The following is a 13,871-nucleotide window of genomic DNA, read 5'->3' on the forward strand; positions in this document are numbered from 1 at the left end:
CAAGTGATCGTGTCAGTCGCGAACGAGCAGGGCTGCAATTCAAACGTGTATAACGGATGAGAAACGGAAAATAGATTTGATCGTGTACAAATAGTGGTGCACTAACTCGCTTAAACGAATTTCCTTCAGCTACATACGTATCATTTAATATTTTTTAGTTCTGCACCGCAAAGTGGTAACGAAGTAATTAAGGGTGCTTTATATACAAGATTAATTGGCGGTTATACAGATATACTGGAAAAGTGTTGTACCGAGGCGTTGGTGTGACCTATTTAACGGAGTTCATGTTTATGTGTGTTAAAAACTAAAACAAAAAAAAAACGTTAACATATATTAAGAATAATAAAAAATAAAAATTTAACGAATACATAAGTGGAACTTGAAAAGGAGGCTACAACTGCCAATTTAAACGACTAATCAAATGAGCTAGTAAAATCAAAACTAATATACTCGTACATACGTAAATAATATTTGTGAAAAGTCATAAATTAACCCACTTTCTCGTGGTAAATGATTTCATATGATACATACATACAAATTAGATGTGCAGATTACAAAAACAAAATCCTAGTGAAATAAAACGGCAATCGTGACTACCCAAAAAAATTAACGGACACACAAACACTAATTTCATTAAAATAAAACGAAAAGTCAGCAGCAACAATAATAACATCAAACAGTGCATACGTCAAATTTAAAGTGACTGTGTTTGTAGGAGAGGTGGTAAAGTGTGCAGTGTCGGTAAAAAATCAGCGGTAAGTGCACATGTTGTTGAATCATTGCAAATTGCCATCTTAACTTCAACTACACCAAAACACAAATTTACAATACCAACTAGTGCTGACACACACATTCGCACAATATAAATAACACCTTTGGAATTTGTTTTTGCACAAAAACAGCTTCACGTGAGGTAAAAAAAATTGTAACTGATATTTCATCGTACACAATCCCAGGTTTATTTTGAGAGAATTTAATAGCGCACGAACAACAAAGCGAGCAACAACGAGTTAAGTAAAAACAAAATTAAACAAAGTCGTATACGTTACAGCGTTTCCTTTTACAGCGCGCATTTATTTACTCGTTTATTATACTGAATTTTCGGCTTTGGTGCTTAAAGTCAAGCTGCTCCCATTTTGGAGCGCACCTTACTTGCTTGAAGGCGCTGATAGTGTAGATCTACAGCTGTTGCGCTTGCAAAAAAGCAGCAACACAAATAACCCAGAACAAAGTGAAAAAAATACTGCACAAAAAGTGCTAATTTGGCACAGAATCGCCAATAAGGAGGAACTCGCCTTAAGCGAAATCGATCGCAACAGTTTGACGGTCGGTCGGTCAGTTCACATACAGTAAAGCTACAAAGACGTACGCCTGTGAATAAATTCAGTTGGCGAGTTAGTGAGTGTGTGCGTGCATTTGCTCTTTGAAGACTAAGATTTTGCACGAAAAAGGAACACAAGTAATAAAAATAAAACAAAAATCAAGTGAAAAAGTCGCATCATTTAAAAATTACACAAACGAAACCATAAAAAACGCATAAACTGTAAAACGGTAGACAACGACATTCGTTGTGAAGACAAAAGAAGCCAATTGGCAGCTCGTTTCCTTTTCCTTTTTGTATTTTTCCGTTGTGCGCGCAATTTTTTAGTATTCTCGCGGTTACGTTAACTTCATTTCGTTTCTTTCATCTCATTTTATTTTTATTTTTGTGTAGTGTGTAAGTGCCTCAATTTGCATAAATTTTTTCGACATTTTGCACCTCTTCTATATCACTTTGAAACAACGTTGAAAGGCATTGAAAGTATAGCCACAGAATAAATGAAAATCGTGAACAAAAATAGCAACACATCAAGATTATCCCCATCAACATAAAAAACAACAGCCGGCTCGTATAGCTTACAAAATATCGAGAATATTACTTTTCTGCTGACTCCATCGTCTCGTTTTTGCTGTAAAGTGAATACCGACAGCGAATAAACAATAAAATCAACAACAAAGAAGTAAGGTAAGTGTTAAGTATATCAAATAAGCCATGTAAAATGAGCCATCAGTGGTCAGTATGTGTGTATGAAATTTCAATAATGCGCTCAATTTTTCGACAATGCAAAAGTGCTGCTTGGGAACTAAGCTCCCCAGTATGAGTTGCTTAGAATTGACGAAACCAGATTGCACAGTTTGACAGTAGAAGTTTAGTTGAACGACGGTTTTTTGAAAGACAGTCTTGAACAATCTGCAAGACCTCGAAAGTCCTCGAATTTCAAATGAATAAAGGTTGGATTCAGAACTTCTTGCAGCCGCGTTTATGTAAAAGTTCAGTGATCCATAATCATAAAAGAGAAAATTAAGGAGACGTTTTAAAGACTGTTATACGCGTAGTTAGGATGGAGTCGAATATGCTAGATTACCAGGTTTGGCCATCCGAAGCAAATTCTGAGAGTAACTTCGGCCTCTACGTCATCGGGAATTTGGCAGCAGATTTCTGTCCGTTCATTTCACACGTATTCACATGCTCGTCCAATCAGTCATTGTTCAGAATAAAACTATGTAATATGAGCAATGGATGTATTGATTTATTTCGCGTATCACCAACAAAATCTCGGTTTTTTCGTAAACAAACTGCTGTCATGACCCGGTGGCGTCAGCCAATCAGCTGACTCTTTCAAATTTGCGAAGAGCCGGTTGATCTCGGCCACAACTTCGGAATTCTTTTCACCGCGCATGCCATCTATATTACATTTACATACATGTTACTCTCTCTCTCTCTCTTTATCCTACACACGGCTCTCCTTCTGCCGTAAACTAATTAGTAGAAAAAGAAATTAAAGCACATTCAGCAGCTTTGAAGAATGTACCACCACACTAACACATACATATGTTAGGCACATTATTTATTAGATATATCCCAAAAGCTTAGGTCTAAATAAAAAATTAAGGGTACTAGTTGTCAGGGTTTACGACTCTTAAAAATAATACTCTCCGTTTAAACTGCATTCGGGTCGAGCCGAACAACTTCCATCTAAGATGAACGAAATCAAAAAGTACCGGTCGAATTTCGAGAAAATACACATACTTTCCATCACTTGAGGGCACTTATGGTTAATACGAATTAAGTGTTTAAGAGGAAAAGATTATTGATTTCACATACAAAATTCAGCTGTTTCTTAGTTAGAGAAAACCGGCAGTTTTTAAATCATTTCTTTATTTAGTTAATTGTGATTGGCTTGATATTCAAAGTTGTTATTGTTGTTGTTCTAGTAGCAGAAACATTCCTTATACATGTACGGGGAATGCTGCTGGAGTGACAGTACTTCGCCGGATATAAATCTGAGTCGTTCCGGTAATGTAGGACCGACTATCGGAACCCCAAAGTATTTAGCCATATGATACTATAGTTACGCTTTGCGTTTGCGCTTGTACTCACAAAATTCAAAATGGATAACTGAACCATAAGAAAAAATGCATTTTCGTTAGAAACAAAGTACGACATTATCAAGCCGAATTCATTAAAGAATGTCACGTCAAAGTAGAATACAAAGAAGTGAATTATTTATTTCAAACAAATTGCGTACCGTAATTCAATAATAAAAGGTTTGCTCAGTAAGCAACTTCTCGTTTCCTCTTGACAAATCGGCTGCCTTAGCAAGGCACTGGGTTGCGAACTCTAGAAGTTTTTAGCAAAAGTGGAGGAAAAGTAAAATTGGTAGGAGAAAACATTTCGTTTTCAAATTGCTGTGCTTATGAGCAAGAACGTACTTGGTATGTCCAGGGCCAAAACGATATGGAATACAACCTGACATACCGTTTAAATCAGGATATCATGGGGAATTTTTTGAAGCAATGCGCGTGAAAGATGGACCTTTTGACAATCTGAAATCAGTGCATTTCAAAAATATAATAGAACTATGAATAAGTTCGTGCGGTTTTACAACAGATGGCGTAACTTGATTATTATTCCATCGATCCACATTTCCAAACATTCATTGGAGAGCTACTGTCGTAAGGCACAAACGTCAGTATAAGTTTTTTATTTGAAGCGTAAACAACAATATTTTTACCACACTTGAAAATGTCGAATTTCGTGCCAAATAATGTGTTTTTGCGGGGAATTCTTCTTCATTATTTTAATATGAAGAAAAAAGCAGCCGAAAGTCATCGTATCTTGGTGGAAGTTTATGGTGAGCATGCTCTATCTGAGCGAACGTGCCAGAAGTGGTTTGCACGCTTTAAAAGTGGTGATTTTGGCTTGGAAGACGAAGAACGCGAGGGTGCGCCGCCAAAGTTCATGGATACCGAATTGGAGGAATTGCTCGATCAAGATCCGGCTCAAACGCAAGAAGAGGTTGCAAAAACTTTGGGAGTTGATCAATCAACCATTTTCAAACGTTTAAAAGCCATGGGAATGATCCGAAAGGTAGGCCATTGGGTGCCGTATGAATTGAAGCCAAGAGACGTTGAACGCCGTTTTATGGCATGCGAACAACTGCTTCAACGGCACAAAAGAAAGGGTTTTTTGCATCGAATTGTGACTGGCGATGAAAAGTGGGTCCATTACGACAATCCAAAACGTCGGGCAACGAATCGCAGTAGTTACGATTTAAGTATTCTATTGTTAAATTTTTATTACACTTATAACTCTCAGCAATATTGATTACTAGTCTTAACTAGTCGTAAATAAAAGCACGAAGCAAATTTTTTTTCTTTTTACAATAACAATCCAACGCGTTTACATAAGAAACCCACATTTTGAAAAATCTCACGTGAGATTGGGGGATGGGGGAGGGGGTTGAATAAAATCTCACGACATCTCACCTCAGAAAATTGAAAAAAACACCTCACGTAATTTATGGACGCCCCCTTACTAGGTTCCTTGAAAAACACATGAGTTAACAACAAGAGTTCATTCAGCAATATGTAATTAATCACAGCCATCGAATGGTAGATCGTTTTTCATAAGGAGCTTTTTCATGGTATAAATACACTCGGAAGTTTGCTATTGCCTGCCGAGGGGCGACCGCTATTACAAAGAACATTTTTTTATCATTTGATGTTTCGTGCCCGGGATTTCGAACCCGTGCACTTCCGAATGGTAGTCATGCACTAACCCATTCGGCTACTACGGCCGCCGTCGATATAATAAAAATTAACTTAAATAAGTACAGGTAGTTTATCAAGTAACTTGTTAGGAATACAAGAATAATTGGAACTTGGGAGTCAGAACTCCAAACTTACGTGAGCAAATCGTAGTAAAATAAGGTGTAAATAAGTTTAAAGTTTGTTTACTACATTTATAATGAATCCGTTTTTTCAATTATACATAATAACGTTACAGTGGCGAAACTTTGCATCTTCGCAAAATTAGTTCACAAAATATAATTCTGGGATTAAGTTAAACCCATTTTTTATATCACATTTGACAATTTGCTTTCGTATCATATATTTATTTATTATTTAACACTTAAAAAAACACTTTTTTGCTGCCATTTTTACTAAAAGCTTTTCAATATTCACCTTCTTCACCCTTCTTAAATGCGACTTTTTGTAAGGGAGTGTTAGAATTCTAATGTCACAAGTGAGCAAACCTTTAATAATTGATTCCTGATCGCGCGTTTTCTCATTATTTTATTTATTTATAAATAATTTATTAAAATTCATAACAAAATTTGAAATTACAAATTTTAATGTAAATAATACATTAAGCAATTTAATTTTGTAGTGACACCCGAATGTGCATGGCGAAAGAAAAAAAAACAAATTAGCTGGCCTACTGCTACCACCATTAATAGATTCGCCTTGGATGTTATTGAACGGAGTCGTTTTTCGAGTGTTTAGGTAAAGACTTACCTCTAGGCCATAAAAGAAACAATGGTTCAGTAAAAAATGTAGCGATCGTGTTGGCGTTGCATTTGTCTAATTCTTTAACGTTCAACAAATAACGCGCGCTCATTTTCATTATCCAATACGCCAAAAACAAAATTCGCAATTGATATTTTTTCAGTATCCGTTGTTTCATCCAGAGTAACCCAAATATGTTTTCCATCAGCTTTAAACGCAATTTTTCAATCGATTTTTCATACAAATGTGACACATAATTACGACGAAGTGTACTTTGATCTGGAACTGATTATGAAGTGTATTTTTCTATGAATTGTACTACACTCGGATGATTCACTTTATTTAATGGAATGTTGGCTTCGATTAAAGTTTTACATAAATCCATATTGAATTCCGAAAGATTTGGCCCATGTTTCTGTTGATAATTTGATATTAACAATTGGCTCATTTCACGTTCTGTTTTTTCTTTCTTGAGCTTCCTTGTGTTTCATTGAATCAATGTGCTGGTTGACTTGAAATATGTTTTTCACAGAAACCAAACAATTGCAATGTGAACAAAATAAAACTGATTTGTCCGACCGAAAAACATTGGGAAATTGGTTTTTCATACGCACAATAAATTCACCCGGCCTTTCTTTTCTATCTTTTGTCATCTGAACCCAATTTTCAATCAACCGATTACTTCAAATACCGTGCAATAACTGAGAAGAAATAACTTACTGCGTTTACTATGCATTTCATACTAACACAAGTGACGCATAGCACTTGTCGTTGTATTCTCTTCACAAATCATAGTAACCAATAATTGCGCCAAACTGATTTCGTGGAAATTTTCGAGTCACATTTTTATAAACAAATTTGTCGCCTCATTGGAGAAAGCAAATAAAAAAATTTGAAACAGATGGGCGCATAAAATGTTATAGATCAGTTCTTTAAACGAAAGTTTAGCTGCGAATTGTTTTTCTTTATATTTTGGTTAGAGAAATGATTTAAATTTCTTAAAATTACTCAAAAAATATGCAAACATGCATTTTAAGTCGAAATATGCTTTTATGGACGAAACATTCAAAATATGCATGCAACATGCATCTGCATGACTATCACAGCTCTAATTATGACTTTCTTAAGAAAGGTCAGTTATTTTCAAGTTATGTTTATATGTAATTTCTTCAAATTTATGACTTAGACCACTTTCATAATTAACACTAAATGAATTCAGTATGACGTTGAAATTACATTCACTATCTTAAGGTTCATTTTTGACGATATCGTGAAAATTATTGTACATTAAATACATATAGTTTAAGATAATGTAGATGTGAAATAAGTGATAAACTCATTTTTTTGAACTTTTAACTTATACCACTTTCATAATTATGGGCACATATATTTATAAAGCCTATATAAATACTAAACAAAGTAAATTGGAGGACTTTTTCAATACTAAATAAACATAAAAAATGCATCACTCTAGGTAATGCTCTATGTTGCTTTGAATAATTATTGAATTATTGCTTAAAGTGAATTTTGCTTTCAAGGAACCGAATTTCTCCCTTGGAGTACGGCTTCATTGGAAAGTACTGTATATTATTGTAATATTTTAAAACATACAAATGAGCGCAGCGTAACATATTAAGCATAGCATTGCATAGCATTTCTGTTTTTCTTTTTTCAAAAAAATACGCATTTAAATAAATAAACCAATCGAAATGTGAATTGAGGTCTTCAAAATATTTTTTTTTTAATTGCGCAACATAAATTATTTAATGTTTAATACTTCTTTTCGTAAAATACAATTCCACAATTTGGTACGCTGCAATTTCACCTAAACCTCTTTACTGCCGTCTGCTTGCCTGCCTATCATCTTCCAGCATCTATGCACCACAACACCAACCTAAATGCAAAGCTGCGGCAGCCAACACTTTTCCTAACGAAAGCCACAAATAACAGCTAACCAAACACGTCAACAACAACTGGAAAAATAGCAACAAACTAAGAAATAAGCTGCATACAAAAACTGCTGATATGCTGTTGAGTTTTTTTTGTTGTTGTTTATATGTAGTACATTGTTGATGGCAAAAAAATCGTGGTAAGCGTAATGTTTGCAACTAAGACTTTATAGCATTTATTACAAAAACAACAAAAGCAAAGAGCATTCGTTGTGGCGTCTGTATTGTTGGTGAGCTGATGGGAAGACGTGCGGGGGAGTTGTATTGGCGATGTTATACGAAAACTTATTCGAACAACAAAAAACACTTTCACAAACAGCTGATGTTGTTATTGCTTTTGCGAAGTTTGTTATGACTGCAGGTTTTGTGTATGGAAATGTATACATACACACATATTATGTAAAGGCTGATTTTTTAAGAGCTATAGGAAAGTTTTTCAAAAAAAACACACGTAAAATTCAGAAAAATGCATGAAATTTTTATTCAAATGGATAGTAGAGTCCATATAATTTAATATTTGAAGATTATTTCATGAAAGTGTTGACCGCGACTGCGCTTCAAATGGTCCATCCGCTTAGTCCAATTTTAGCATACTCTTTCCAATGTTTCGGCCGGTATCTCACATATAAATGCTTTGATGTTGTCTTCCAATGCGTTAATTGAAGCAGGCTTGACTGAACAGACATGAGCTTTAACATAGCCAATTGACAGGTCCCGAACGTGAAATAAAATGTTCACCGAACTCGCCTCTCAACAAGTCCATTGTTATGCATGCTGTGTGGCATGTGGCACCGTCTTGCTGAAACCACATGTCATGCAAGTCAAGCTCTTGCATTTTGGATAAAAAAAAGTTGGATATCATTTCCCGGTAGCGCTCACCATTCACAGTTACGTTACGATTCGCAACATCTTTGAAGATGTACGGTCCAATGGCACCTCTAGCTCGTAAACTGCACCAAACTGTGACCTTTTCTGGATACATTGGTAGCTCTTGCAATTCTTCTGTCTGATCTTCACTCCAAAATCGACAATTCTGCTTATTTACGTACCCATTGATCCAAAAATGCGCTTCGTCGCTGAGCACAATTTTTCGATAAAAAAGTGGATCTTCGGGCAACTTTCCAAGACTTAAACTTTCTTAACAGAACACGCATTTTTATAATAAAATTCAATTATTTGCAAGCGTTGTTCGTTTGTAAGACGATTCATGGTTAAATTATAGACCAAACTGAAGATGTTTGACAGTGAAACAAAACACGAAACGTGCGTCAGCTGTTTAAACCAACTGTTTAAAAAGAGAATAGCTAAAAAATCACCCTTTATATACACGTATGCTTGATTTTATCTACTCCCCGTAGTCAAACCTACTAGGTCTGTAGTGAAATTCACTAACTTTAAACTATTCGTCAGCTGTTATTTTTGTCTACAATATTTGCCGCTTACACCAACGATTGTGAGATTCACAAACTTATTTTAGCTAACACTAAACAGTTGTTTTCTTCTATCTACTCAAATTGATAGAGAGTGATATCTCTGTGTGCTATTGCTAACGGACGACTGATTCATGGATATTCTCCATTGCTCACCCACGGGTCGCTGATAGCAAACAGCTTGAACATAAAGGCAGAATTTAGAATTGCATAAATTCAATAGAGTTGAATTGAAGGTTACAAGATTTGCCTGCTTTTCAAGTCGAAATCTCTTCGTTAACTGTTAAGTTAAGAAATTAGGCCCTTAGCAAAGTGAGGAGTAAACCGATATAGTTGTTGGAACTCCCCTACAGCCAAATGGGGAGAATAGTTCACAACCTGGAACTCGCCAAATCATAAGGCAAATACTCGAAAGACATATTCCGGTTTTTTTTAATAACTTTTTGATCATATAATATAATTTTATCACTAATTCTTATTTTCTCGTTTAAGTTAACCGCACTTGCGATAATCGACTTGGTAACCCAAACAGCTGATTTTGTCTTATCGATTGTTGTTATGAAATGGGTTACCGAACCGCAAAATCGTTAAAACTGGGGTTAAGAGAAGATAACAAAGCGGATATTTTTAAAATATGTTACTGAATTCCACTACTGAGCTGCCTTATTACAAGTTTGCTTTGCAGCTGAAGTAGTTCGTCTTTATTATCTCATATCAGACTAGCAATTTGTATCATGGCGATGTCATTGAGTGTCAATTGTCAGCTTTTGTATCAGTACCATTTACCGAACTAGTTAGGTTCTGTCTCAGCATTATTCCAGTTAAAGCTAAATTACTACGAACAAAAACAAAACAAAAACAATAGATGATTCACTCCATCCACATTTACTTATGTTTATATAATCCTGATCGGATACATCTCTAATTTTTAAAGCATTCCTATTTATTTGGAATATTTTAATATCATTTTGTGTGAGCGCAAGCCCAGCATTCTCTGCCCAGTAGCTCGTTTCAATACTTGGCAGCATTGGCACTCCTTGTGCCGATGAACAGCTGATAGTCGAAATGGTGGGCTGCCAGAAGTATGCCACAAAAAATAACTGAAAAAAACAGTTCGTTTTTCCGGTAATGGAAACATGTAGCGATTTAAATATTTATAAATATTTTTTTTTTAAATAAATTCAATTGAAATGTAATAAATTAAATTAAAGTGTGTTTTTAGATTTTTCCAAAACTTCTTATATCCTTGCCGATTTCTACTTTTCATTCGTCTTGTGCACATATACAAGGTGAAGTCCAAATTAAACGAGATTGACTTCATAAAATTTTTTTTGATGGCGCCACCTTTTTAATGAGTTTGTTAGAGCGTTGGGAGTTACATCCCTAGCTGACTTCCAGTGAAAGCATGGTGACATTTGGTTCAGTGGAAGCGCAGTTATTGCGTCTAAAGTGTCAGTATGTTTGTGTCATCGGTAAAAAATGAGTTCCGAACAAAGAGCTAATACCAAATTTCGTTTTAAAATCGGTAAAACGTTTACCGAAACATTTGAGATGGTGAACAAAGTTTATGGCGATGATTGTCTATCTCGTGCCAGAGTTCATGAGTGGTTTACACGCTTCAGAGATGGTTGTGAGGACATAAATTACAATGAAAATACGGGCCGCTCAAAATCAGTAATCACCGAAACCTCCATCGAAATTATTTGCAAATTTATCAAAAATGCACCGAAACCATCGATGAAATCCATAGAATCGGAGTTGAATATCTCCAAATCATCGATTTATCGCATTTTAACTGATCATGTGGGCTTAGGAAAGATCTGTGCATGTTTCATTCCGCACAACTTAACTGAGAACCAAAAATTGCTCAGAATTCAACATTCGGAAGACCCCATTAAAGAGGCGAGAAAAGATGAGAACTTCCTTTACAACATTGTAACTGGCGATGTCAAAGTGCCGAATGGAAGGCCCGAGACGAGCCACCACCCAAAAAATCGCGATTGAAGATTGACAATCAAGTCGATGCTCATTTGTTTTTACGATTCCAAGGGAATTGTCCACAAAAAGTTCGACTCAACCGGCCAAACCGTCAATGCACTTTTCTGTCTTGGCGTTTTGAAGCGTTTGTTGAATCGCGTTTGACGAATTCGTCCTGAAAACCGCGAAGGAGGAAGCTAGTGCTTATTGCATGATAATGCACCATCTCAACGATCCACTCTTGTGATTGATTTTTTGACTAGAAATCGCATTTTAACCATCAATCACTTACCGTATTCGCCTGATATGGATTCCTGTGACTTCTACCTATTCGGAAAATTGTATTTGGCCATGAAAGGAAAACGTTTTGCGTTCGTAGATGCCATCGAAAAGGCTTGTACAGACATTCTGAAGGGTATTCCGGTCAATGACCTGAAACAGTCTTTCGAAAAGCTTTTAGATCCCGCAAAACAGTGTATCGAGGCCAAAGAGGACTATTTTGAATAAATAAACTCGAAACTATCAGTACAAAGCTCCTGTCGGTTCTATTTTAGCTCAGTCTTGTTTATTTTGGACTTCATATAATTTTATTGAAAACTGGGTGTTGGTTTAAGTCTGTAAGTTTGTGTATCTGTAAATATTTTATAGTTGAAAAGTATAGGAAAGGGAATTGAATTTGAGTTTGAGATATTCTGTCTATTTGTTAATTATTTTTAAGTTACAAAAATTAAAGATTATCAGCCTTAACTTATGCAATTTTTGCATTTCTTACTTTTTCATGCATTTTATATTGATTGTGCTTATTTTTGTAATATGTAGGAGTATACGGATGATATGTATAAGCCCACTGGGTAACCGCGTACTAAATATATACTAACCTCAATGGTGGCGGGGAAACGGAAAACTCCCAATTTTTGTTTAAAAAAATTCCCATTCAATGTTTCTTCTGCTGTCGCATTACTGCTGAATGTTTTAAAAAATTCAAATTTTTACAGCGTTCTCACGAGAAAAATAATTTCGCACCTAGTCCTCTATAGCTAATGTAAGAATATTTATTTTGCATATATTTCTAATTGTTAATTTGGCAACTGGTACAATTCTAGTCCCTCTCGAACTAGTACGACTTTTCCCATCAAATACCAGTTCATGAATTAGATTGTTTGTTAAGTAGTTTGGCTTTTCGATGCAGAGCTAATGCATATTTATGTATATGTATGCACACATACATAAATACATATAAACATTATAAACTTTGCTTGGGCGCCTCTGCTACCAGTTTTGCGTACTACTGTGCTTTTTTGTTTTTACAAGCAGAGCTGGTTGCCGTTAGTTGACTGTGTTTTAAATGATACCTATGCAACTTCACTTTTATGAATTAAATTTTTCATATCTGTGTCGAAAATTTTTCATGATTCTGGTTTTTGCACAACAAGAAAAGCAATAGCAAAACAACAAGCACAAATTATAATTTAAAAAGGTCAAGTAGTGTTTTTAACTAACCGATCAAAAAAAGAAGAGTGCATATAATTCTAAAAAATCATTTACAATAATTTTTTGGAGTGTTCGAATTTACAAAAGAATATTCGCAATTTGAAAACTTTTAACAATAACTTTGTTTTACAATTTTATGGCGTTTAGAGATTTTCCCAGAATGAGTTCAATGAATTGCAAGAATGCATTGCCAGTCGGTCGTTTAAAAAAATTCAAAACAAATTAAAAGGTAGAGTCATATAAGTATGTAGGCCTACAAATATATTGTCTTTACTCAAGAGTTCATTTCAGTAGTATGTATTGTATGTATATGTGTATGTGCATACATACATATGAATGAAAACATTTGAGTGAATAAACTAAACACTTAAATTTTATTACTTTCACGACATGAATTTTGAATGGTTCTATTTTATTTATTTTTATTTTTTTTTTTCATTTTAATTGTATTGAAGTTTTTATATAAAAAGCAATTTATTTAAAAAAAGTAGTGGATTTATATCAATAAAAAAAAATTGTTGAATTAAAGCCACTATTTTTTTAGATACATATTTCAGATTAAAAAAAAATATTTAGTATATATTGCATATAAGAAAGTTGTGTATAAGACAGGCGTTGCATCTTCCTCATTACAAGGTCTATGCTTGTGTGCTGGCGTCTAGGACCCGCTTTTTCATCCGGCTTAGTTTTCCGCGAAATCACTGATGACTTCTCACGATTCTTCGCTGCTTTGCATCTCGACTGCATTCTCTAGCGTTCGACGTTCTTGTTTCCAACGCACGCATTGGAAAAAGGTGTGCTCAGCATCATCTTGGGCTGCATCATCGTAAATATGTATGGACATGTGGGGTGCTCGCATTTCCCTATTTTTAACACACTTTTATTAGGTCGGGTTGTATGTATGTATGTATGTATGTATGCATGTATGTATGTATGTATGTATGTATGTATGTATGCATGTATGTATGTATGTATGCATGTATGTATGCATGTATGTATGTATGTATGTATGTATGTATGTAACGGAATCTTTGAGCTTAATTTTCACTGGCTTCTAAACATCTGATCGACTTGAAATTTTGCACACCTATCAAGGGCCGATGACAATGCAATAATTTGATAAAAGTTTTCCATTATCCTTATTGGGATTGCCAGGATTAATATTTTCTGTTTTTACCTGTGGGTAAAAAGT

General features: G+C 35.0%; 1 protein-coding gene across 7 annotated transcripts in view; it reads left to right on the top strand.

The window, feature by feature from the left end:
- Window positions 1–13,871, top strand: part of LOC128855135 (platelet binding protein GspB) — a 247,314-nt gene continuing 233,443 nt past the window's right edge. Inside the window, exons 1-2 of one of the 7 annotated variants that reach the window (XM_054089789.1) lie at window positions 1–1,459; window positions 1,715–2,000. The gene's annotated coding sequence lies outside the window, so the exon portion shown is untranslated. Of the gene's footprint in view, window positions 2,006–13,871 lie in introns of all 7 variants that reach the window. The other 6 variants (XM_054089790.1, XM_054089791.1, XM_054089792.1 and 3 more) reach the window with 6 other exon arrangements.

The sequence above is a fragment of the Anastrepha ludens genome, chromosome 2, assembly GCF_028408465.1.
Source record: "Anastrepha ludens isolate Willacy chromosome 2, idAnaLude1.1, whole genome shotgun sequence".
In the NCBI taxonomy this organism is placed as follows: Eukaryota; Metazoa; Arthropoda; class Insecta; order Diptera; family Tephritidae; genus Anastrepha; species Anastrepha ludens.